This window comes from Chlorocebus sabaeus, chromosome X (assembly GCF_047675955.1).
Source record: "Chlorocebus sabaeus isolate Y175 chromosome X, mChlSab1.0.hap1, whole genome shotgun sequence".
Classification (NCBI taxonomy): Eukaryota; Metazoa; Chordata; class Mammalia; order Primates; family Cercopithecidae; genus Chlorocebus; species Chlorocebus sabaeus.
This window is the reverse complement of record NC_132933.1, coordinates 71,703,258-71,730,859: the sequence shown is the minus strand read 5'-3', so window position 1 is coordinate 71,730,859 and position 27,602 is coordinate 71,703,258. Positions and strand designations below refer to the sequence as shown.

Here is a 27,602-nt window from a genome sequence, read left to right as displayed (position 1 = left end):
ATAAATGAAGAAAATTACATGTCATGGCTAACGTAATACCCAATGCAATGCTTTAAAAGGTTCAATTTCCAGAAAAATTTTGCCATAAAACTTTGAATTATTATACTGCTTGTTGTTGTAGAAGAAATATCACTGTTTTAGAACTCTATACTGAATGCTGCGACTTTTTAATGTAGTTTAATGCTAATTTGTTAGAAATCTTTGTCATCATCAGTATGCTAATCAGCCAGGAAACTCTGTATTGGGGCGTAAAGGGCCTTAGGGAAATGGGTTAACCTTTGTTTCATCCCATTCCCCAACCCCAGTCACCAGGTAAGATAGAAATGACCTTAACCCTACTTCCTAGGAATGGTAGTTAGATTTTTAAAATGTGATTAATAGCAAGTACTTTGAATTTCTTTGAAATAAAGGATTTTTTTTTTTTTTTCCTTAGCAGCCCAAAATAATTGGTTAAAACCCTAATGTGACTTCTTTAAAACACAATTTATGAGTCAGGAAGACAAGCTGAGGCACAAGTTATGTGCTAAACCCAAAACCATAAAATTGGAGGCAATACTAAGAGTAAATCAAGAATAGATACTAGAAGGCATTATTTCAGGTCACAATTACCTTGTGAGATTAAGATGGTTTGTATTTTCTAACTTCGTTGTGTACAAAAAGTTTATTTTGAGCCTCACTTATGATTCCACTGCGTTTTTCTTAAACTACATTTTTGGACATAGTATGTAATAAATGGATTATGAATCATCCTTTGTTCAATCATTTTTTTGTTGTTCTTTCTGTCAATAGTCTTTTGTCCTTTTTCCTCAATTCTGGAGTTGGGAACACTTTTTTTTTTTTTTTTTTTTTTTCCCCTAAGTCACTAGAGAAATCATCAAGAAGGTGATATTTCTTCTTGGAGTTTGCTGATTAAAAGCTAACTCAGCCCCAGTCTTTTCTAAAAAAAGGTGATGATTCAGATAATTGCTTGATGAATGATATGTGAAATTAAGATGACTTTCTCATAAAAACCCTGGACAAATAGAGACTATATTTCACTCTACACTCAGGCCTTCTTTCAAGCCTTTCAAGCCTGAGGTGAGCTCTGCCATCTCCAGTACCAATTTTATTTTTTTTTAACCAGCTCTTTAACCATGGAAAAACATTAATTTTATCTTTCAACAAAAATAAAATGTGATTAAATCTTCAGTATTAGGGGAATAACTGTTTTAGCATAGAGCAGGAAATTATTATTATTTTTTTTTATAATTTAGAGAGTACAAATGCAGTTTTGTTATATGGATATATTACATAGTGTACCCATCATCTAAATAGTGTACTTTATACCCAATAGATAAATTTTCATCTCTCACCCCCCTTCCACCCTCTCACCTTTAATAGTCACCATTGCCTATTATTTAACTCTGCATGACTATGTGTATTCCTTGTTTAGCTTTCATTTATAAGTGGGAACATGCAGTATTTGACTTTCTGTTTCTGTGTTAATTCACTTAGGATAATGGGAAATTGCATCCATGTTACTGCAGAGGACATGATTTCATTCTTTTTCGTGGCTAAGTAGTATTCCATGGTGTATATTTTTATCACAGCTTCTTTATCCAATCATCCATTGATGGACACTGGTTGATTCTGTGACTTGGCTATTGTGAATAACACAATAGCTAGATACAATTAATTTTGTATAATTAAGACTAAGAAAACACAGTGATCCTAGTTGAAATGTTAACCAGTATTATGGGTCACTACAAATTATATTGTAAATAAATCCCAGGCCTCCGAAAGAAGAATGATACCTTGACCTAAGTGTTGGCAGTACATTATTTTTTCTTCTGAAGAATGGTTTCTTTTTACCTCACATAGCTTTCATTTCTGCGGTAAGAACATTAAACATCTACTCTCATCATTTTTTAATAGTACAATATATCATCGTTAACTGTAATCACTATGCTGTGTACAATAGATCTCTTCCTATCTAACTGTAGTTTTGTGTCCTTTGACCAACAACTCCCCAACCTGTAGAGGACTACGTGCTCGCAAACGAGACGTTCCCCATAAGTCCTGCTCTTGGAAACCAAGCAGAGCGTTCCCGGTAAGTCCTGCTCTTGCAAACGAGGAGGGCGTTCCTTCCGTGCAAACAGGGAGGAGAAGGAGCCAGCTGCTAACAGCAGACCCTGGGGGCTTGTTTATGTGTAAACATCTTGAAAATCCAGAAAGTCAGGGAAAGGTCAGAAAAACAACAATGTGTCTTGTGACTTGGCAACATTCCACAAACGACTGTATAAAATAAAGCAGAGCGTGCCATTCAAGGCGGCCACCATGTTTGTCTTGTCTTGTGTTGTCTTGTGTGTTCATTCCTTTGTTTAGGAAACACACCGACTGGAACGCCAACCACCTCCCATTGACACCTCTAATATAGGGTATTCAGATAGGCTGTTCCATTGTTAGACAACTCTAGTTAGTACAAAAGATTTAAATTTGATTTAAAATTAACCCAGCACTTTGGGAGGCCGAGACGGGCGGATCACGAGGTCAGGAGATCGAGACCATCCTGGCTAACACGGTGAAACCCTGTCTCTACTAAAAATACAAAAAAAAAAAACTAGCCGGGCAAGGTGGCGGGCGCCTGTAGTCCCAGCTACTCGGGAGGCTGAGGCAGGAGAATGGCGTGAACCCGGGAGGCGGAGCTTGCAGTGAGCTGAGATCCGGCCACTGCACTCCAGCCTGGGTGACAGAGCAAGACTCCGTCTCAAAAAAAAAAAAAAAAAAAAAAAATTAAACCAAAATGTGGTTCTTTCTAACACCTATCCAGTGGTTGGGATTTTTGTATTCTGAAGTAAATCTTCTCCTTGCTATTAGAGCCCTTCACCTAAGATAAGGTCCTTGTCATATCTCCTTGCAGTTTTCTGAAAATAGCTTTTGATTATCTGTCTAAAGACTGAACGTTCCTAGTTCTTTCAAACATTCTGTATGGTGCATATATTTTATGCCCTTTACTATCTTGGCTGCCAGCTTCTAATTTGAGCCTCCCTAATATTTTTAAAGTGTTTAATCCAGAAGCCTTCAGTGTAAGTCTTCAATGCCGTCTTGGATATATGTGTGTGTATATATGTGTGTGTGTATATATAGTTTTTATTATATTTTATTTATATTTTATCTATTTATTTATTTTACATATTTATATTTTATTTATATTTATATTATGTTGATATTTATATTATATTTTGTTTATATATTATATTATATATGTGTAAAACATTTACATATGAAAATATACATACATAAATATACAAAGTTTACATACACATATAAATATACATATATAAATTTATATATACATATAAATATACACATATAAATTTATATATACATATAAATATATATAAACATAAATATACATATATTTATATATGTATATATTAAAACAAGTGTTGTATTTGGATTTTCCTTATGACTGAGAGAGATTCTGATGGCAATGGCACCTGGAGTAAATGTGATGGAGGAGCTGTGCTTCTGATTCATGGTTAAGTGGAAAATGGTTTTCAAATCCCTTGATTTCTAGTAGGAAAGACTGGGGAGGAGTATTTTTATGATCAATGGCCTACTCTAACTACATTAACTGGGTGAATTCATTGAATGAATTTACACAGGTGAGTACCTGTGTGCAATCACAGTGGATTAATTATTAGTTTTAGGGTCAATTGTGGTAGACGGAAAAATAGCCTCCTAGAGATCTTCACATCCTAATCCCTGGAACCTGTGAATGTGTTACCTTATATGGCAAAAGAGATTTTGCAGATGTGATTAAATTAATGATTTCAAGAAGGTGGATTATCTTGGACTATTTGGAAGAGTCTAGTGTCATCACAAAGTTCATTATAAAGTAAAAGATGGAGACAGGAAAATCAATATCAGAGTGATACCAAATAGGAATGATTCCATAGATATTTCTGGCTTGAAGATGGTGGAAGGGGCCATGAGCTAAGGAATGCAGACAGCCTCTAGCAAGTGGAAAAAAGAAAGAAAGAAAGGAAAAAGATTCTCTTCTAGAGCCTCCAGAACAGAACTGAGCACTGTCAACACCTTCGTTTTATCCCAGTAAGACACATATAGGATTCTGACCTCCAGAAGTTTCAGATAATAAATTTATGTTGTTTTAAGCCACTAAGTTTGTGATAATTTGTGACAGAGGCAGTATGAAACTAATACACCAGTATTCAAATTAGTCTCAGTTTCCCTGGATATACTACAGGGAACTGAAAATAGGCAGTCCTAGAATGTTGCCAGTAATGAAAAGAGGATGATATTTCCATAGGGAACAATTGGACGTTTTTCCAATGATTTGCTCATTTTGCAGTTGTTTCGATGGGACTATGAACAGAACTCAAGAATATCTAATTTGACATCAAAGGAATTGTGCCTTTCTGCTTGTTTTTGTGAGGGAGACACATCACTCTGGGCAGAGTCAGTATTTTATGACTTATCAGTATGACTTAATCTCTCAATGAATGCTTGTGAACTATGTAATAGAGATAGTGCTAGAGATAGTTTGGCAGAAGAAACAAAACACAGGCCTATTTTGAAGGCTAATTCCAATGATTTTCTGCCTCAAAGGAGATTTTAAGCAAGTCTCCTTGATTTTCTATACCTAAGATCTTTGTGAATAAACTAGTGTGTCGTATCTGTCATTATCTAAAGCAATTAGCATGCTGTGTAATAATTGTCTTATTAGTTCTTCTCAAAGCTTTAGAAGAAGATAAGCCAAGGGAAATTTAATTTATATGAAGCTAGTTCGGCATCAGTGAATGATAGATATTAAATGACTATTCCTGAAATTCTTAGAGAGGTAGTAACAGAGTGAAGATTAGAATTTTGCTGGTTTCAGTGTGTATTTTAGATTGTACTGTCTTTCACTAGAGTAAGGAAATATATTTGTAGGTGATGATTTACGTCATTCATGGTAATAACTTTTGACCTGAAGGGAACTTTTGATGTGATCTTGTCTAAACTCATTTCATACATAAAACTGAGTCAGAGAAAAGGAGTTTGATCAAGATCACAAAGCTCACCGGTGACGTCACTAGGAGATCACATGCAGTTCTACATAAATTGCTGAAAGTAAACTAAAAGCTAAAATTCATAATTTAAATGTAATCTTCCAAATTATTTATGGAGATAAGAATATTTTGTGGAGTGGATTGGGGTAGGATAAGGATAACGAATTATCTAGTTTAACTAGATTTTTGTAATTTGCAATATCTGAATTCACTAAATGATTACCAGACCTCCTTTTCTTTTCTTCAGTTGTAGGCCTGGCTTTAGATTTTACTCTACATTTTGGTCTATTGATGGCATTGTTGCAGCTATAATTTAACAATTTGTTTTTTACCATAAAAATAATTTGCTCTGTTACAGATTGACTAAAATACTTTTTTATCTATATTTTTATTATTATTGTATGTTTTTCTAAAGAACACTTTTAAACCATGACATTAATATTCTGGCTTAATAATGTGCATGTATGTATGTGTGTTTGTGTGTCTGTCTGCATGTGTGTGTGTGTGAGAGAAAGAGAGAGAGACAGAAATTATTTCTTTTTTCAGAATCTCAGGGTCACACAGAAAACCAACAACCACCTATGGCAGCTGTATAGTTGTGAGCAAGTCACCCTTGGCATAGTGAATCAAGAATAAATATGCTTGGATTCAGTTTTATTACTGAGGTAGGCTGAATAATGGCCCCCAAAGATATTCAGGTTCCCATCTAAGGAATCTGTAGATGCACCTTATATGGCAAATGGACTTTGCATGTATGATTAAATTAAGTATAACTAGAAGGATGGATTATTCTGGATTCTCTGTGTGGGCCCTAAATGTAATCACGACAGTCTTTTTAGGAGAAAGGCAGAGGGAAAATTTTTGACATAAAGGGAAACAGGAGGTATGATGATGTAAACAAGAGGTTGGAGTGATGTGAGGAAAAAGTCATAAGCCAAGAAATGTAGATGGGCTCTGAAAACTAGAATAGACAAGGAAAATGGAATCTCCTCTAGAGCCCTCAGAAGGAAGGAGTTTTACCACCACCTTGGTTTCAGCCCTGTCAGACTAATTTCAAGCTCTGACCTTTAGAATCGTGTTGTTTTAAGCCACTAAATTTGTGGTAATTTGTTAGACTGACAATAGGAAACTAATAGAGTTGTTGACTATGCCATTGTTAAGTCATGTATCCTTGTGCAGTTCACCTAACTCTGTCACTGCTTTTGTTCCTTTTAAATAAGGTTGGGTTTAACATTGCACACATTACAGATCTTTCGAGGTTGTCATAAGAATTGTGAAGTTGTACCTGAAATAAATACGTTGGACTTTTCTAAAGAATGATATTCTTGTGAAAAAATGGAGCATCAAAAACCAGTTATTGAGTCATTGGTTGTTAGACCCGACACCAGTTAGAAACATGGTGGAAATTTTTCAGTCACTTTATGGATTTGAAATGGCCACATTTTATTTTGATCTACAGAAGATTTCCAGATCCATTGCTAAAGCGGTCAATTAGTTTCCTATTTAACAGTTGCATTTTCATAATTTTACTTAACAACAAACAAAATGTTCTGTTCTGCACGGTTGCTAACCCATATACCCTTACTTTGCTGGTTCTATCTGAGAACAGAGGGCCTGTCTCATCAGTTGCAAAACCTTGGAGTTCAAGTCTGTGTGAAGAATGTGCAAAAATTCTTGTACTGTTGGGACTGCTGACTGCTTCGTAGCCTAAAGGAAATCAGTTGTCTTATGTTTTTACCTTTGCTTTAGAAATGACTTCTTTTTTGCTTGCTATCTTGATAAGTCTCTGAAAGACATAATTATTCCATTTGCTTTTTAAGTTTTAAATAATAATATTTACTTGCAAATACTTTTTCAAGTAATATAATTTTATCTATTTTTATTTGTTATTTTTCAATTCTTGTAAGCTGAAAGCGCTGTTACATAGCCTAAACCAAGAATGAGATAAGTACATTGGTGAACTAATGCCTGAAGTATTAACCCGTATGATAACATACGTCATTTAGTTCTTGGATTTCTGCACTGTCTGATGAATTTACACAAGTTATTACAAAATAAACTGTGACCACGTTACTTCTTGTTCTCTCATATATTGCAGTTTGTATGCAGTTTTAGATACCAGGGCTTAAAAATATTATAGTGATTTCCTGTAAATATGTATAGTCTTTTTCTAGTGGTGGTTCATATTAATGGGTTTAAATGGAAAAATGGTCCATGTAAGGAGCCATAACACTGTCAATTAAAAATGTCAAACTCTAATATTTATGAAGAGGTTTAATCTGAACCATATCTAAGTGACCAATGGCCCATGACACAGCCTTCAGGAGATCATGAAAACATGTGCCCATGTTGGTGGTTGGACTCCAGTTTGGTTTTATATATTTTAGGCAGATATAAGACACCAGTCAGTACATGTAAGATGTACATTGGTTCGGTCCAGAAAGGCAGAACAACTGGAAGCAGGTGCTGGGAGGGGGGGTAGGTTGCAGGTCATAAGCAGATTCAAAGATTTTCTGATTGGCAATTGATTGAAAGAGTTACTATCTAAAGATCTGGAATCAATAGAAAGGAATGTCTGGGTTAAGGTAAGGGGTTGTAGAGACCAAAGTTTTTTCATGCAGATGAAGCCACTAGGTAGCAGGTTTCAGAGAGAATAGCTTGTAAATGTTTCTTATCAAACCTAAAGAGCCTGTTCTATTGGTAAATATAAAAGGGAGGAAGGTATAATGAGGCATGTCCAGCTCTCCCTTCCCATCATAACCTGAACTAGATTTTCAGGTTAACTTTGGAATGCCCCTAGCCAAGAGGAGGGGTCCATTTAGATGGTTGGGGGGCTTTGGATTTTATTTTTGTTATACAGTATATAGTTAATTCACATTACTTTGTTCATATGTTTTGGGTATATAATGTAAATTCATTTCTCAACACAGTGACATTAAGAGCTCTTTGCCACAAATGACTTATAGCTGTGACATATGAACTACAGCTTGTGAGTTACACACAGCATCTAGAGGGTTTAAGATTCGATATTACTGAAGTTTGGAAATCTTGAGTGTCCTGAGTAGAATGACAGTCCTCTTTTACAAAGAACCTGGAAAATTGGACAGCTCCTTTTTAAGGAAGTCTGTGATCCATTAGTGTCTCTACTCCCTAGAATTCGTGTCCAGGGGCTATGGAGCAAGTGTCCATGATTAAATGACATGGAATTAATAGTAATCAAGGAGATTCTGAAATGGGAAAAGTTCCATTATACCCCTTACAGGATGTGCTGTGGGGGCATGGCTCACTTCTTCGGTGACCCGTCGCTCAAACTTCTAGGGGGAGCATGCAGATGGGCAGGCTGTGGGGCTCCGACCCCACAACAGTGTCAAGGGTGAATGTTTACAGCTGAAGCCCCAGTGGGCGTGTGTTACAGTATGCTCCTTCAGTTTTGCCATCTGTAGGTGCCTTGTGTTAGTCAGCTTAATTAGACCCCACCCTGCCTTATCACAAGGACAAAGGGCTTTCTGTATCCCGGGGTTTCTTGCCTTGTTGTACCAGAAGAATCAGATCACATATGAGCTTGGAGAATGATTGCAAGGTTTTATTGAGCGGAAGTGGCTCTCAGCAGATGGTTGGGGAGCCACAAGGGAGATGGAGTGGGAAGGTGGTTTTCCCCTGGATTCAGGCTGCTCAGTGGCCTGGCTGTCCTCTGACCGCCCTGGCCAAACTGCACGTCGTGGTGGTTGGTGGCTTGCCAGCGACTGTTGGTGTGCTCTTACACTGGTGTGTTCCTTTCGACATCCAGCTGCTTGTGTGTTCTTCCACCTATGTGTTCCTCTTGATGTCCAGCTGCTTGTGTGTGTGCCCAGTAGGGTCTTAGGGTTTTTATGGGTACAGGATGGGGGCATAATGGGCCAAGGTGGTCTTGGGAAATGCAACATTTGGCAGGAAAACAGAAATACCTGTCCTCACCTAGGTGTGTGGGCACAGTCCCAGGGATGGCGCCCTAGCCAGGGACCACAACCTTCCCTTCCCAGCACTTCCATGCTCCACTTCTGTATCAATTCTAGGTGTATGTCATAGTGGAAGGGGCATTGAACTTGGAGTATGAAGTTCAGAGCTTGTGTATGAACTCCACCATTCATAGCTGTGTTACAGGTCCCTTCATTTCTGTGAACCTCAGTGACCTCAACTAAAAAATGACTATACATTATAATACTACTCCCCTACCTATTCCATAAGGTTGTCATAATGAAAAAGATTATATATTCATAATTCAGTTGTTCATCAACAAGTATATTTTGAGCATCTTCTGTGTGCTTGACTTTGTGCTAGGCCCTGAGGATTCAGCGATGAACAGGATCGACATAGACACAGTCCCTACTTCCATTAAGGTTACATTCTACTGGAAAATACAGACGTTAAAGAAGTAAATGCATAAATAAATATGTAGTTATGACTTCTGATAAGTACCAAGAAGAAAGAGGACAGAGTTTAGAGTGAGAGTGTAACAAAAGACTTGCTTTAGATAATGTGATCAGGGAGGATGCCACTCCGGAGGTGATGCTTAAACTGAGTTTCAAAGGAAATAAGAAAGAAACAGGTATGTGATGTGCAAGGAAAATAACATTTCAGGCTGAGGGCTAGCAACTGAAAGGACCTAGATGAGGAAATTATCTTGGCATATTTGAGGAACACAGGTGATCCCTGGTGTGGCTAGAACAGACCGAATAATGTGCAATAAAATTGGAATTGAAGTCAGAGGAGAGATCAAATAAAGCCAGTGGTAAACTTTATAAACTGTAAAATCCTATACAAGTTTAAAATGGTGGTGGTATGATTGGCACTATTATCATCAATATAACATTGCTGAGTTCTTTCATCCTTGTAATGTGTGGCCCCAACTGACTCTTGACACATGAAGATAAGTCTGTGGACTCCTGTTTTTATGGTTTGACTCTGAGCTAAATTGGGTGAAAGCTGGATTCCCCTAACTTTCTTTAAGACCCAAAAAAAAAAAAAAAAAAAAAAAACTCAGGTTTCTTCTGTAGTTACTTTCCCCCAAATGAGATTTTTCATATCTTGTGGTTCCTAATTGGGTCACTGAATCAGTGCTCATTAGAACAATATGTTGATGTGCAGAAGTAAGACATATATGTTCACCACTTGGTGGTCTGTGGCTCTTCAAGGAGAGGAGTCAGAAAAACCAGGTTGGATTGACCTTGGAAAATGTTTGTGTAGAAATAGATTTAAATATTATTTTAGTAGCAGCCTGCAGTAAAAGCTTTATTCACTCTTAATCTCTTAGGAAAACAAAAGATTCTGCCAATAAGAATGGCACATTTCATCAGACGCGTATCTAAAAAGATGGACTTACAGATGAAGTTCTATTTGTAAATTTGGAGTCAAGGGAATACTCATCACTCCTAACTCAGTTTATCACTTAAAAGAGTTGTGAAATGTGGTATCATTAGGCTTCTTTTTTAATTAAAGAGAGTTGAATTTTATTTTCTCTATAATGTTAGCCTTTGAGTGTCAGTATTCATGTTCATCACTTTTAGAAGAGAGAAATTAGGATATCGTTTTGGTTACTTTCTTTTTAAAATCAGTTCCCTCTGAACCTAGTGATCTAAACAAAGTAGTAAACTATGTTATAGGATTTTGTCCTTTGCTGGAAAGTAGTCAGTTTGTTGCTGTATATAGCTGATTGGAAGGGAGATTCCTAACTCTTACTGACCAATAGCTATTATCAATTTAACTGAATTGCTGTCTGTTAAATGGTGATGATCAACTTTGTGATTAACCTGTCAAAATTGTGCTGAAAAATTAAATTATAGTTACAGTCAAAACAGAGTGTCCAATTTATGCAAAATTAATGTGAGCTAACAGTTTTCACAATGACTTATTTATTTTTTAGAATACCACTGTGATATAATAAAAATAGATACATTTTATTTTTGTCCCTGGTTTTTGGCACAGAGATTCTAAAACCCTTGGAATTTCCTGAGCGAGATAGAGGAATGTTTCTTTCAATCACATCTGAGTTTGTACTAATGAGGTGACTCTTGGAGGTCGGGAGGTCAGAGAGCTGCAGGATGGAGGCTGGTCACCAGAGGGGAAACCTCCATAGAAACCCCTAAACAACAGTGTTCCAGGAACTTCTGTACTGGTAAACACATCTACATGCTGGGAAGGTGGTGCAAATTGATTTCACAGGTACAGAGGCTCCTGCATTTGGGACCCTTCTGGGACAAGCCATATGTACCTATTCATCTTGCTACTCATTTGTTATCTTTTATAACAAACTATAGCAAGTAGGGCACTTCCTGAGTCCTGCGAATTGTTCTAGTTAATTGTCAATCCTGAGAGCTGATAGTGGGAACTCCTGAAGTTTCAGTTAACCAGTTAGAACTGTGGGTCACTATGGGATCCCACTTTTGACTGGCGTCTGAAGTGGGAACAGTCTTTTGGGACTGAGCCTTTTAACAATCTAACATTACTTCCACAAAGATAGTGTCAAGAATCAAATTGTGGGACACTCACTCGGTGTTGGAGAATGGAGAATTGGTTGTTGGTGTGGAAAGATGACACATATTTAAGTGTTAGGAAAAAAACCACATCACCATCCTGGCCAGCTACTTTGCTTTGCAATAAAAGTAAGAATATTTTCCATTTAAATTCCAAGCATCTTCTTCAGTTCTGGTATTGTAGCCTTTATCGGTTTTCATAGGTTATAGTGGCAATAACTCTAAGGAGAACCTTTTGGAGCTCAGTCAGCTTACTCAGATAGACTCATGGCAAGCCACTAGCAAACCCTTGTTGTAAAAGTGGCAGCTTTGGGTCCAAGGCTGCTGTAGCAATATTTTCTGGGTGCTATCAAATGAAATTAATAAAATCATTTGTGTGGTACTTAGCATCATTACTAGCACATATTAGATACTGAATATATATGCATGTTCATATATATTTATATGCATGTTTTTGTGTGTTTCTCTCTCTTTCTCTCTATGTGTGTGTGTATATATATATGTATATATACACACATAAATGTTTATGTATGTACAGGTGTGCGTGTCTGCACAGACACCCACACACACGCCTCAAAGCCTCAGTAAAACTGGGGATAATAATACTTACTTGGCTGTTATAAAGTTTAAGTGAGACAATATGCTTAGCACAGTGCTTAAAACAGTAACTATTCTATAACTATATATTATTATTGTTTTTATTATTATTATTACAGGTATACCTTATTAAACTCTATTATCTCTAAAATATAAATAGCACCTAATGCAAGTTATTTAATTCCCTCTGAAATTTAGATCATAAATAGGGGTGACGTTCTCAATGTAGATCTGGGATACAGTAACTATTCAATAAATAGTAGTGAATTAGTGATGATGATGTCGATGATGATGATGATGATAAGGAAGATGATGTCACTGTCACCTGTCCTCTGGAAAAGAATTGTAGGCTAGCTGCTAGTCTTTCTGAATAGCAGGATTTTACTACTAGTTGATGCTCTCCCAGAATTGTTTCTATTACTAAATTCACTTTTAACATGCCTATCCTGCTGTCCTTTCTCATGCCTTCTCTCTCACGCTCTCTCTCTCTCACTCTTGCATGCCAAAGCAAGCTGTTTCTTTGTGAAAGCACCCATGACATAGTTTAGCTTACTATTTTTTAGGTCCAGCTGTACATTTTAATGAACACTTTTCATATTGTGGAATAATGATCCAGTCTTTCCTTCTTAAAACATGTAGGGTGAAATCCTCACTATTTTTATGAAACAGCATCTGATCTGGAACTTTTATGACTCACCTCAGTCACTTCACCTGTATCTTGACCCTGTCAGATCATGTCTTTATTTAAACTTTTGGTATTTTGTTCTTTATATGTTTTTGCATTAGTTTTTATTTTAAAAATATTTCTTTAAAGTATTTTTATCTTTACTATTGTGGTTTTGGTGCCTTCTTAAATTTTATGCTAGGGATGACTACTGCCTCATTCCTCTCACTGGAGGATATCATATACAACTATGTGATATAAATACAACTTGCAATTGTGGGATTCACCTTTTCTGAGTATGAATATGGAAATCTATAATAGTAGTTGAATTTTTACTATCTATTGATTTGGAGAACAAATAATAACAAGAAGCTATCATGAATTTGATAACACTTTGAAATGAATTTGTATTTTAAACAACAGCATCTACACATATTGAAAAAAAATGTGTGTTTAAGTGCAAGACTTATTTATTCAGTCTATAGACAGTGCTTTGCATACATAGAGCTTTGTAGACCCTTTACAATGGGTCTACAAAGAGTTACAAACCCTAACTCTGTTTCTCCCTCCCTATTGTTCATCCCGACAGAGATCTCTGGACCACAGATTAGAAACCACTGCTGTAAGAATTCAGATATAAGGAAAATCAGTGTGCCTAAAATATGTTTAGAGAATATAGGACTTTGATATCCATGAGCATTTGAATACCTTGGCCAAGATTATACAGCCAATAACTTAGCCGAGTCAGGATCCATATCCAGGATTTTACATTGACATGACTTTGGCATGAATTTGAAAAATGAGTAGGAGAAAAGGAGTAAATGGATGTGGGAAGACATTCTATTTATTGAGTGCCGTTTGGGTGCCAAGCTCAAAGCCAGGCACTTTGCATTCCTCTTTCGTGTAGTCTATGAAATAGGTGTTATTACGCCCATTTTACATTTAAGAAAATTGAGTCTCAGAGCATTTGAATACCTTGCCCAAGGTCTTATAGTCAATAATTTTAGAGCGAGGATCCGTATCCAGGATTTTACATTTTCGTTGTTCCACTAAGACAGGAAGAAGTCAGCTAGTCAGCCACTGTTAATGGTGGTAAAAAAAAAAGTTTGAATTTAAACTGGTAAGTCAGGAGTATACAGAAATTAGTTGTTTGCTTTTATACTTTCCTCTTTTGGCAGGCCCATCTTAACTGCCTAGGTGTTTTTAAATGTCCTGTTGAGGAAGTTTGTGTGTTTTTCAAGGCCGTTATTCAAGAGATTATTTTGTCTTTCATTGATTTACTATTAACATTGACCTCTACTCTCTAGGCTCCTTTACATAGTCTAGAATAGTCTGTTTTTCACAGGCTATTTCGAGCAAGTTGCAAAAACATAGATAGTTCCTTTACTGGCCCTTTCTAAATTCTTCAAATTGGATTTTAAAAAGTATATTACAATTACAAATAAGTTGCATCAATATAGAAACACCTCGACTTGCTCACTTTCTCAAAGTAATAAGGCAAATGTTAAAAAATCATTTCTGCATTACGCATTAATACAATACAGATGGTGAAATGGCTTTCCTCATTTTCTCTTTAGTTTTCTTTCATGATTTTTACAAAGTGAATTTATGAACAGTTCAGTGCAGCTTTTCGTTTTTAAGGTATTAACGATTCTTCCAAGTTTTCCATTATTTTGCATTCAAATATGGCCAGGAGATGTGATTATTAATTACATTTTTTTAATGATTTTTATTATAGCAAAACGTTCTCCATTGAGTTTTTTGGTGTAATATGGAAAACTTTTCTGTTGTGAAAGTGTATGTACTACTGAACGGCAAGAGAACTTATGGAAATTTTAAAGTTCTTAGATGAAGCTTAACTGTGGAAATATTCTACTTTTTCATCTCCCACTAAAATCATTAAGGCTCTCTGCGTCTTGAGACATATGAATTCTTCACTTTGACTGTAGGTACCTGTTAATAGAAGTTTACTAGACATGTTTTAATATCAGAAAGGGTTGTAATTCTGGGTTTTGAGCTATGTCCCTTTCCTTTGCCTTTTAGATTTTTGTGATTGTGTCTTGGACTAATGCCAGTAGTTATTGTGGATATTTATGAGCTAGTGAGTACTTATGAGACATCTGGGTTTCCATACACTGTAAAGTTGAACAATTAAAAGCACAAACTTTGGATTCAGGATACATGTTTTTAAATCTCATGTAATGGATCAAGCCATCATTTAATGGTGGTTGTCTTGAGTAGGTTACTCACGTTTTCCCTCTTCTCAGAGAGTTCCTTTCTTTATCTGTCAAATGAAGATAATAATACCAACATCATAGATTTATTTTGAGGATTTAGAGATAATGTTATGTGCTTCACACTGTGCTTAGTACATAATAGGCACTCAATTAAAGCATTCAATTAAAGGTAAAGCTAACAAAATTATGATGAATATTATTTTAATGTTAGCAAAGAAAACATGCTTATGAGCTCAAAGATTTAGGATATAGTATGCCTGGCAGAGACCACTACCAAACTGTCCCAAAAAGTAGTTGCTTTTTTCTTTTAGGAAGTCTCCAGGTCTTAAAACCCAGAGTTTGGAAGGGTTGGGGAGAGAGAAAAGGGATCAGATAATTTGTATTTTTAATGCTTAGGCTTGCTAGGTAGTTGAGTATCTGAAAAATGAATATGGAAACTTGCCTCAGTTGACAAAAGTAGAATGTAAGATAGGGAAAGGGAAATAGTGCCTCAACCAAACAAGTAAGAGCAATAGTTTACTGGTTTTCAGGTATGATATATAGACTACCCATCTCTACCCAGAGTAGTGTTTTTAATGCAGATTCCTAGGCCCAGGTCTTGACTTTCTGAAGTATATTTTCAGTCATACTGAGGTTTGAAAATCTCCTGGTATAACAAAAAAAGGTTGATATGAGTTCAAATTTTTATTTTATTTTTCCACTTATTAACTGTATCCATGGCTCCTGTCCTTCTTATGTTCCACTCCAACTCTGCTTTTACCACTCTAGCCTTTTTTTCTCCTTGTTATCATGTAACTCAATCAACTAACTGTACATACTCAATTAGATAGTTGTGTAACATGCCATCATTTGGTCTTAAACCATTGGAGTGCTATCACTGGCTCCCCCTATTGAACTTGTACAGTTTTCTAGCTGACAGCTGTTTTTTTAATTTCCTTACCTCTCATCCACAATGTCTGGTCCTGACATGACTGCCAATTCTTCTCCCTAGTTTCTATGTGGTCTGAGTTACTACCCTGACCAATCTGATGCCCAGGATTGTTTGTTTTTTATAAGTTTACCCAATTTAGAGCCCCGATAGCAAACTTAATTCAAGGGTATGGGCTCAGATGCAAAACTCCAGAGTGTATAGCCTACAGATTCTATATTCACCCAATACTTCTTTGTACCCCAGTGCCGATCATGTCCATATCTAACTGAAAAGGCAAAAGCACATGTGCTAGGTGTGGAGAAATGGACAAGGATTCTGCACTTAAGCAGAATCTCAAAAACTAAACAATAATTTTATTATTAGAGATGAAGAGAAAGGACACTCCTGTGAGAGGTAACAGTAAGAGCAAATACATGACTTAGGACTGGTAAATGACTCAGTGTTAGGTTTTCTATAAACACTCCATTGTTTCTCACGGTGCAGTATGAGTAACGCCTGCTTCAAAAGTCTCAGAGGGTGACTGTTTAAAATTTTATTCATGGGTGCTCTAGACTTATTAAATTTGGATCTATGGGAATGCGACTCAACAGTCTGCATTTTCAACAACAGGCGCACCATCAAAAAACATCAAGTAGCTATATGTAACGAAGCATATGTAGTTGAAGACTTGAGAAGACTGAGCCATGTATTTCTGAAAGGGCTGAAAAGTATATAGTTTAGAGAATGCTCGCTTTCTATAAAAAAGTGGCAGCATTTGCAATTTGCCTCACACTATGGAACCGATACCATTTGAGTTATAATACACAAGATTCTAGAAGAAAAGAAAGTTATCTGATCTAAAGTCCAGTAAGTTTTGTTGTGTGTGTGAGGGAAGGATGAAGGGAGAGAGAGAGACTGAAGGAGGGAGGGGGAGAGAGAGAGAGAGAGACAGAATAGGATGACAGTGCAAGGAGGCCCTGGTGTGGCTTCTAAGTAGCAGGGAACCTTCAGTAAGAAAGAAGGCACAGTCTAAAGACTTGAAACCATGGAAATTAGTGGTGAAGTGACCATGGGTTCAGGCACCTCTGCCTTTGGAAAGTGAGTGAACAGTAGAAAGAACTACCTCTTGTGGCTTGAGTGCCAGTTCGGCCACAGTATAGTAGAACACCAGGTGGACTGCTAAGATTTTTGACTCTATTATCTGCCTCCTGCACAGCACCTTTGAATCCACCTGGGATCTGGGGGAACTCACCATACTGACGAGAAGAACACTGGCCAGGCTGGTTTTGTCACCTGCTAATTGTAGAGCCCCGGGGCCTTGAGCAAACAGGCAGTAGCCAGGGGGTGATTACAGCAGGCCTTGGGTGAGACACAGTGCTGTTTGCTTCAGGTCTGACCCAGTGCAGTCATAGTGGTGGTGGCCACTGGTACTTGTGTCACTCTATTCCTACCTTTGGGTAGTGCAGAACAGAGAGAGAGAGAGAGAGAGAGAGAGAGAGAGAGAGAGAGAGAAACTCCATTGCTTGGGAGAAGGTAAGGGAAGAGAACAAGAGCTCTGCCTGGTAATTCAGAGAATTCTCCTGGAAACAGCCCAACACCATCAAGGTGATACCTCTATGAGTATGCAACAACCAAAGCATTAATGGACTTGGCATGCCTTCTGAAGCAGCTGCAGCTTGGATCACAAGCCCAATTTATTTTGAATATCTGGAGAGCTTTTCTAAGAGAGGTACAAACAAGCCTAGACATTGAAGATTACAAGAAATACCTAACTCTTTAATGCCCAGATGACAAAGAACATCTACTAACATCAACACCATCTAGGCAAACATGACCTCATTAATTACTAAATAAGACACCAGGGACCAATCCTGGAGAAACAGAGGTATGTGAACTTTCAGACTGATAATTCAAAATAGCTGTGATGAGGAAACTCAAAAGAAATCAAGATAACACAGAGAAGGAGTTCAGAATTCTATCATATAAATTTAACAAAGAGATTAAAATAATTAAAAAGAAACTCTGGAGCAGAAAATGCAATGAGGATACTGAGAAATGCATCAGAGTTTTTTAATAGTGGAATTGATCAGACAGAAGAAAGAAGTAGTGGTCTTGAAAACTGGCTACTTGAAAATGCATAGTCAGAGGAGACAAAAGAAAAAAGAATAAAAAAAAGTAGCATGCATACAGAATCTAAGATATGGTGGAAAAGGGCAAATCTAAAAGTTACGGGCCTTAGAGAGGAGGTGGAGAAAGAGATACGGGTAACAAGTTCATTCAAAGGAAAAATGACAGAGAAACTTCCAAAACAGAGAAAGATATCAGTAAACAAGTACAAGAAGGTTGTAGAACGCCGAGCAGATTTAACCTAAAGAAAACTGCCTCAAGGCATTTAATAATCAAACTTCCAAAGATCAAGGATAAAGAAAGGATCCTAAAAGCAGCAAAAGAAATAACATACAATGGATCTCCAATGCATCTGGCAGCAGACTATTCAGTGGAAACCTTATAGACTAGGAGAGAGTGGGACAAAATATTTAAAGTGCCAAAGGAATTATAATGATAATGAGCAAAAAGTAATCTCCTGAAAGTACAAAATTCACTGGTAAGAGGAAATACACAGAAAAAACACAGATTATTATATCACTGTGACTGTGGTGTGTAACACTCTTATCCTAAGTAGAAGAACTAAACGATAAACCTATCAAAAACAATAACTACAGCATCTTTTGGAGACATAGACAGTACAATAATATGTAAATAGTAAAAACAGAAAGTTAAAAAGCAGGGGGATGGTGTTAAGGTGTAAAGTTTTTATTAGTTTTATTTTGCATGTTTCTTTCTTAATGCAAACAGTGTTATTATTAGCCGAAGATAGTGGGTTATTAGATAATATTTGCAAGCCTCATGGTAACCTCAAAAATATACAGTGGATATACAAAAAATACAAAAGCAACAAACTAGATCATATCACAGAATCACCTTCGCTAATGGAAGACAGGAAAGAAAGAAAGAAGAGAAGATCACAAAACAACAAGAAAACAAATAACAAAATGGCAGGAGGAAGTCTTTACTTACCCACAACAACATTTAATGTAAGTGGACTGAATTATCTAATCAAAAGTTGAAGAGTGAATGAATGGATATTAAAAACAAAAGCAATTAATCTGTTGCCTGTAAGAAACATATTTCACCTCTAAAGATAGATATAGACTGATACATATGCACATATACATAGTCTGAAAATAAAGGGATAGAAAAACATATTCCATTTCGATGGAAAACAAAAAAAGAGCAGGAATAGCTATACTTATATAAGACAAAATTGATTTCAAGACAAAAACTATATGAGACAAGGTAGGTCACTATATAATGATAAAGGAGTCAATTCAGCAAGAGGATGTAACAGTTTTAAATATATATGTACCCAACGCTGGAGCATCCAGATATATAAAGCAAATATTGTTAGAGCTAAAGAGAGGTAGTCCCTAATAAAATATTAACTGGAGACCTATATCCCACTTTCAGCATTGGACAGATCTTCCAGATGGAAAATCAAAAAAGAAATATTGAAATTAATCTGCATTATAGACCAAATAACAAGAAGAATGCTGCAAACTATACAGATGTATGGAAATTAAATAATATGCTGCTGAATTAACAGTTCGTCAAGGAAGGAATTAAGAAAGAAATTGAAAAAAATTTTGAAATAAATAATAATGGAAACACAACATACCAAAATGGATAAGATACAGCAAAAGCAGTAGTAACAGGGAAGTTTATAGATATAAGTGTCTACATCTGAAAAAGGGGAAACTTGAAATAAGTAACCTAACAATGCATCTTAAAGAACAACAAAAGCAAGAGCAAACCAAAAGCAAAATTAGTACAAGAAAAGAAGTAATAAGGAAATAAATGAAATTAAAATGAAGAAAACAAAGCAGATCAGTGAAAGTAAAAGGTGGTTTTTGGAAAAGCTAAACAAAATTGACCATCCTTTAACTAGACTAACTAAGGGAAAAATGAGAGATGTAAATAAATAAAATCAGACATGAAAAAGGAGACATTACAATTGATACTGCACAAATTAAAAACATTATTAATGGCTACTATAAGCAACTCTACGCCAGTAAGCTGGAAAATATAGAAGAAATGGACAAATTTCTACACACATGAAACTTACCAACATTGAACCAGGAAGAAATCCAAAACCTGAGCACAACAGTAACAAGTAATGAGATCAAAATCATAAGTAAAAGTCTCCCAGTAAAGAACTACCTTGAACCTGAAGGTTTGACTGCTGAATCCTACCAAATGTTTACAGAAGAAATACTTTTAATCCTACTCAAAGATTTTGAAAAATAGAGGAGGGAATACTTCCAAACTATGAGGCCAGCATCTCCTTGACACCAAAACAAGACAAAGACATATCAAAAAAAGAAAACTGATGCAAAAATTCTCAGCAACATACTAGCAAAACAAATTCAACAATATATTAGAAAGATCATTCATCATAACCAAGCAGTATTTATTCCTGGGGTGCAAGGATGGTTCAACATGCAAATCAGACAGCGTGATACATATCAACTGAGTGAAGAATACAAATCATATTATCATTTTAATTGTTGCTGAAAATCATTTGATAAAATTCAGCATCTCATTATTATAAAAACTCCCAATAAACTGGGTATAGAAGAAACATATGTCACCTTAGTAAAAGCTCTATGTGACATGCACACAGCTAGCAAAATACTGAATGGAGAAAACTGAAAGCATTTTCTCTAAGATCTGGAACATGTCAAGGCTGCTTACTTTCACCACTGTTATTCAACATAGTGCTGGAAGTCCTACTAGAGCAATTTGACAAGAAAGAAATAAAGGGCAACCAAATTGTAAAGGAGGAAGTCAAATTATCTCTGCAGATCATATGGTATTATATTTGGAAAAACCTAAAGACTCCGCAAGAAAACTATTAGAAACTGATCTACAAATTCAGTAAAGTTGTAGGATACAAAATCAACATACAAAAACCATTAGCATTTTTATATGCCAACAGTGAACAATCTGAAAAAGAAATAAAAAATTAATCTCATTTGCAATAGCCAGAAATAAAATTAAATAACTGGACGTTAAACAAAGAAGTAAATTATCTAATGAAAACCATAAAACATTGATGACAGGAACTGAAGAGGACTCCAAAAAATGGAAATACATCTCATTTTCATGGATTGGAAGAATCAATATTGTTTAAATGTTCATCCTACCCAAAGTGATCTCCAGATTCAGTGCAGTCCATATCAACATACCAATGGCATTCTTCACAAACATAGAAACAATAATCTGTACAGTTATATAGAACCACAGAAGACACAGAAGAGTTAAAGCTATCTTAAACAAAAAAGAACAAAACTGGAGGAATCACATTATCTGACTTCAAATTGATGGTGGTGGTGGCCTATCTGGAGCAGCCTCTGTGGGGATGCCAGCTAAAATGGGGGAGATGCAACTGGGGCTACACACTATGCAGAGCCAGCGGGGGCTGGTAACTGGTGGGAGCCCCATCCCCTACTGAATTGGCAGAGTGGGAGCCCCATGCTCCTGTGTGCAGCTGCAAATGCCCAGCCAGAGTTCTGAACCCAGGCATCCCTGCCCTCTTGTGGGGCTGGAAAGCCATCCCTGCTTCTGCAGGCTCAGAAGTGCCTTCTCCCTCTCTCTGGCCTCTTCCCGCTCCTGGTGCCTGCTCTTGGGTGAAGCAAAGTTGTGGCCGTGTCTGGGTGCTGTAGCAACCCAACTGGGGGTTTGCATGATTGGAGCGGTGCTGACACACCAGACCCTGCTGCCTCAGCTTCCTCTGGACTTTGAGCACTGAGGATCATGAGAGGGATACCAAGGAAACTGAGGGTTGCTTGGCACGGGCCTGCAGGCACCCCTTGGCACAAACAGCCTGGGTGCTATGGATGGCAGGTTGATGGTGGCAGAAGGCAGACAGTCTCCTGGGTGGAAAGGGATGGGTTTCAGGTGAAACTCCACCTTCAAGCCAGATACAGTCTGAAGCCTGGAGGCCAGGCTGCCAGTTCCAGGTGGAGTCCATGGCCCAGAGTGATAACTTATGGTGTTTTTTCTTGGCCCACCCATGGCTTCCCATGGACCAATCAATAACCATTTCCTCCCTGTGAGCCCATAAAAACCCCAGACTCAGCCAGACTCTGACAGACACTGAGATTACTAGCTGCAGGAAGGTGCTACTCACCTTGGGTCTCCTGAGTGTCTGTCACTCAATAAAGCTCATCTCCTGGCTGACACATGCACCCCTGCTCACTATGTTGTGGGTAACAAGAGAGAAGAGCTACAGTCTTTTGGGGAGCCCAGACTTAGGGTGTCCCTGAGCCAGAGATGTGACATCCTCTTTGGGGCTCTGCAGTTCCTGGCATCTGCAAGCTTCCAAGCACCACTACGTTCCCCACATGCAGACGCAGGTGGTTGCAGTGGAAGGCACATGTGGTACATCTGGTCCAGTCACAGCCTTGCATGGAGCTGGTACCTGTGTCAGTGCCTGGAGCTGCCTGCCCAACAGCAGAAGCCAGCATGCCTGGCTTTGCACAGTGTCTGGTCCCCACACTTGCTCACCCACAGACCCCTCACTTCTCTGCCCCTGGCTTGCCCTTGGGAGGTATGGGATCCAGGACAGTGGCATGAGCCAAGTGCAGCCTGCCAAACTGAATGGGTGGAATAAGCCTAGAAGTTGTAAGTAATACTGAAGCACAAGGTCCTGCCAGCTACAGAGTTTTCTAGCTTGCAAAATTACACCCCAAGGATCCCATGACAAAATTATACTACAGTGCTATAATAACCAAAACAGCATGGTATTGGCATAAAGACAGACGCACAGACCAATAGAACAGATAGGAGAACCCTGAAACAAATCCACACATTTACAATAAACTCATTTTTGGCAAAAGTGCCATAAACATACACTGGGAAACAGAGAGTCACTTCAATTAATGGTACTGGAAAACTGGACATCCATATGCAGAAGAATGAAAGTGGACCCCTATCTCTTGCCATATACAAAAATCATATTTAAATGGATTAAAGACTTAAATCTGAGATGTTGAAAGTACTACAAGACACTGCTACAAGAAAACATTGGGGGAGACTTTAGGATATTGGTCTGGGCAAAAATTGCTTGAGTAACACTGCACTGGCACAGGCAACTAAAGCAAAAATGAATAACTGTGATCACATCAAGTTATAAAGCTTCTGCACAGCAAGGGAACAATCAACAAAGTGAAGAGACAGCCCACAGAGTAGTAGAAAATATTTGCAAACTATCCATCTGAAAAGGCATTAATAACCAGAATATATAAGGAGCCCAAACAATTCTAGAGGAAAAAAAAAGCTTATAATCCAATCTAAAAATGGGCATACAGATGGCAAACAGAAATATGGAAAAATGCTCAACATTACTTATCACCAGAGAAATGTAAACCAAAACTACAATGATATATCATCTCACCCCAGTTAAAATGGCTTATCTAGAAAGACAGGCAATAAAAAGTTCTGGTGAGGATGTGGAGGAAAGGGAACCCCCATACACTGTTGGTGGGAATGTACATTAGTACAACCAGTATGGAGAACTGCTCATAGGTTCCTCTAAAAACTGAAAGTAGAGCTACCATGTGATTCAGCAATTCTACTGCTGGATATACCCCAAAGAAAGGAAATCAATATATCAAAGAGGTATTCTGCACTGCCATATTTGTTGTAGCATTCACATTAGGTAAGATTTGGAAGCAATCTAAGTGTCCATCAACAGATAAATTAAATGTAAAGAAAATGTGGTACATATGCACAGTGGAGTACTATTCAGTCATAAAAATGAGATCCTGTCATTTTCAACAGCATGGATAGAACTGGAGATCATTATATTAAGTGAAATAAATCAGGCGCAATAAGGCAAATGCCATGTGTTCTCACTTATTTGTGGAATCTAAAATTCAAAACAATTGAACTCATGGCCATAGAAAGTAGAAATGTGGTTACCAGAGATTGGGAAGTGTAGTGAGAGGGTCGGGAGGAGATTGGAATGGTTAATGGGTAAAAAGAAGTTGGAAAGAATGAGTAAGACCTACTATTTGATAGCACAACAGGGTGACTATTGTCAATAATAACTTAATTGCTAAATTTTTAAACAACTGAGTATAATTGTATTGTTTGTAGCACAAAAGTATAAATGCTTGTGGGGATAGATACCCGATTCTAGATGATGTGGGGATGGATACCGAATTCTCTATGATGTGATTATTAACATTGCATGCCTGTTTCAAAACATCTCATGTCCCCCATAAATATATATACCAACTATGTGCTCACAAAAATAAAAAAAATAAAAAATACTTAAATTCTTACTTGATTGTATTTATACAGGTCTTTTACATATATTCTAATATATTTACATGAATAATCATAATAATTTATGAGGGTAAGAACTCGTGTCCCTCTTTTGGACCTCAGGAAACTGAGGCTTTGAGGATTTAAGTGATTTGCTTATTACCTCATGTCTAATAGGTCAAATAGCCAAATGGTGAACCAAATTTGACTCAAAGTCCAGTATTATTGTTAATACACCACATTGTCTCCCTCACCTATTGAAATGATAGCAGTAATAATGACAACTGACATTAATTGAAAGCTTATCATATGTCAGACATTTTTACAGCATTTTATTAATTTATTTAGTCATCTTTATTGAGTTATTTTTTTCTACGAAAGTTGGCTTTCTTTCTTGACTTCTAAAATCCTTGTATCTAATGTATGTCTTTTCCATGCAAATCTTCACAATTCTTTAGGAAACACAGACCAAAAAATGTAGGAAAAAAATCCAAGAGAAAGGAGTGGTAGGGGGAACACATAAATTACAGGACTGGACACATTATGTTCATTTGGGACTATGTTCATGTAGTTGTCTCTGTCAATCAGTTGTAGGACTGTAGTTAAGTAACGAGACATCACCTAATCTAATATTTAAAATGTTAGTTGACAGGGTACATTTCTATGAAAAAGTTTAGCTGAGCCTCCTATTTTATGAAGTTTAGGTTATTATGCCAACATGCAACATGTAATGTCATGCTTGTTGCCCTAAGGTGTATTTATCATCTTCGAATTGTTTGCTTTCTCAAAGTAGACAGGCAGAGAACAAAAACCAGTTGTATGTATTAATATATAGTAAGCTTTAAACTTAAGCCAATTTTAAATGGATTTCTAGTAGCTCATGAATCAAGTGTCTGATTAACAGCTTTAAGAAAGATTCTTTTTTTATTTTATTTTTTAATTATACTTTAAGTTCTCAGATACCTGTGCAGAACGTGCAGGTTTGTTACATAGGTATACACGTGCCATGGTGGTTTGATGCACCCATCAACCCATCATCTACATTAGGTATTTCTCAAAATGCTATCCCTCCCTCCACCTCCTGACAGGCCCCAGTGTGTGATGTTCCCCTCCCTGTGTTCATGTAAAAGAAAGATTATTTCCTGTCCACAAACAAAGGTCATTTTAGAACTTGGGGATAGGCAGAGGAAGAAAAACCTAGAAGGTGTCAGATGCTAGCAGAGCATTTTTGCCTGCTTCATTACTTTGCGTCCCTCTTTTCTGGTTTAGTTCTTGGGCCTGAAAGTCAATATACTCTGCTTTTCTTCAGTGAATGTCTTCTGATTTAGAATTAGGCCAAAACAGGCTTTGATTGAAAGACAAAAATACTGCTAGTAACTGATTTTACAGTGATTACAGCATCAATAGAATAGATTTTGTCAGTATTCTCATGAGAGAACTATCCAAATAATGCATTGTGATTTAAACAAGGCTTTCTGCTCTGAATAGGCCTATACTTAAAAGTATTTATTGAGTACTTACAATGTATAAGGCACTCTGTTCTGTATTCTGAGGCACACCAACATAAATCAGATGTGAGACCTGCCCTTGAGGAGACTCTGTTATCTAGTAGAAATAACAAGACTTTTATGTGAAAGTGTATTTTTTCACATTTCACATCATATTTCACAAAAAATATCTAGGTATGTATATTTTTTTTTCCAGATTTCTTCCTTTGCACACAATGATTAGGCTTGGCAAGCTTGCTTTTATGTAATAAGAGATCTTAAAATGCAGAAGCAGTTATATCAGCAGGTAACCGTGGAAGTAGAAGGCAAAAGAGAAGTACATTGCATTAATTTACTGATTGTTCATGCCTTACTGTGTGAATAACCATTATATTTATATATAAATTAAAACCTCTTAACTTGTAAAGATAGAAATTACTGAATATATCATCTTGTTTTGCTGTACCATGTTAGTTTTCTTTTTATTCAGATAGTTCTGTCTGTTATAATTTTATGGTGTCCAGTCCATCACTGATGGGCGCCTAGGGTGATTCAATGTCTTTGCTGTTGTGAATAGTACGGTGATGACTATGCAAGTACATTGTCTTTTTGGTCGAATGATTTTCTTTTGGATATATACCCAGCAATTAGATTTCTAGGTCAAATGTTAGTTTTGTTTTAAGTTCTTTGAGAAATCTTCAAACTGCTTTCCACAGTAGCTGAAATAAATTATGTTTGCATCAACAGCATATAAGCATTCCCTTTTCTCCATAGCCTCGCCAGCATCTGTTGTTTTTTGACTTGTTAATAGCAGCCATCCTGACTGGTGTGAAATGGTATCTCATTGTGGTTTTGATTAACATTTCTCTGATGATTAGTAACGTGGAACATTGTTGTATATGTGTGTTGGCCGTTTATATATCTTCATTTGAGCATTCCCTTTTCTCCATAGCCTCGCCAGCATCTGTTGTTTTTTGACTTGTTAATAGCAGCCATCCTGACTGGTGTGAAATGGTATCTCATTGTGGTTTTGATTAACATTTCTCTGATGATTAGTAACGTGGAACATTGTTTTATATGTATGTTGGCCGTTTATATATCTTCATTTGAGTAGTGTCTATTCATGTCTTTTGCCCATTTGTAATGGAGTTAACTTGTTTTCGTTTGTTAATTTGTTTAAATTCCTTATAGATTCTGGATGTTAAACCTTGGTCAGATGTGTAGTTTGTGAATATTATCTCACCTTCTGGTCTGTTTACTCTGGCACTAATTTCTTTTGCTGTGCAGAAGTTCTTTAATTAGGTTACACTTGTCAATTTTTATTTGTTTTTTCTTTCTTTTTTTTTTTTTTTTTTTTTGCTTTTTGCAATTGCTTTTGATTACCTAGTCATAAATTCTTTCTCAAGGAAGATATCCAGTATGGTTTCCTAGGATTTCTTCTAGGATCCTTAGAGTTTGAGGTCTTACATCTAAATATTTAATTCACCTTGAGTTAAATTTTGTACTTCATTTAAGGAAGGGGCCCAGATTCAATCTTCTGCATTTGGGTAGCCAGTTATCCCAGAAACGTTTATTGAATAGGAAGTTCTTTCCCATTGTTTATTTTTCTAAACTTTGTCAAAGATCAGATGACTGTAAATGTGCAACTTTATTTCTGGGTTCTCTATTTTTTTTTATCTTAGTCAGTAAGTCTGTTTTAGTACCAGTACCATGCTGGTTCGATTATTGTAGCCTTATAGTGCAGTTGGAAGTC

At 36.8% G+C, this 27,602-nt stretch overlaps 1 protein-coding gene and 1 pseudogene across 1 annotated transcript in view; both read left to right on the top strand.

Moving 5' to 3' along the window:
* SH3BGRL (SH3 domain binding glutamate rich protein like) overlaps positions 1-27,602 on the top strand; it is a 101,984-nt gene that overhangs the window by 31,167 nt on the left and 43,215 nt on the right. The gene's annotated exons all lie outside the window — the stretch shown is intronic.
* The window catches only part of LOC140710844 (vacuolar protein-sorting-associated protein 36 pseudogene), a 28,584-nt pseudogene continuing 9,592 nt past the window's right edge, over positions 8,611-27,602 (top strand).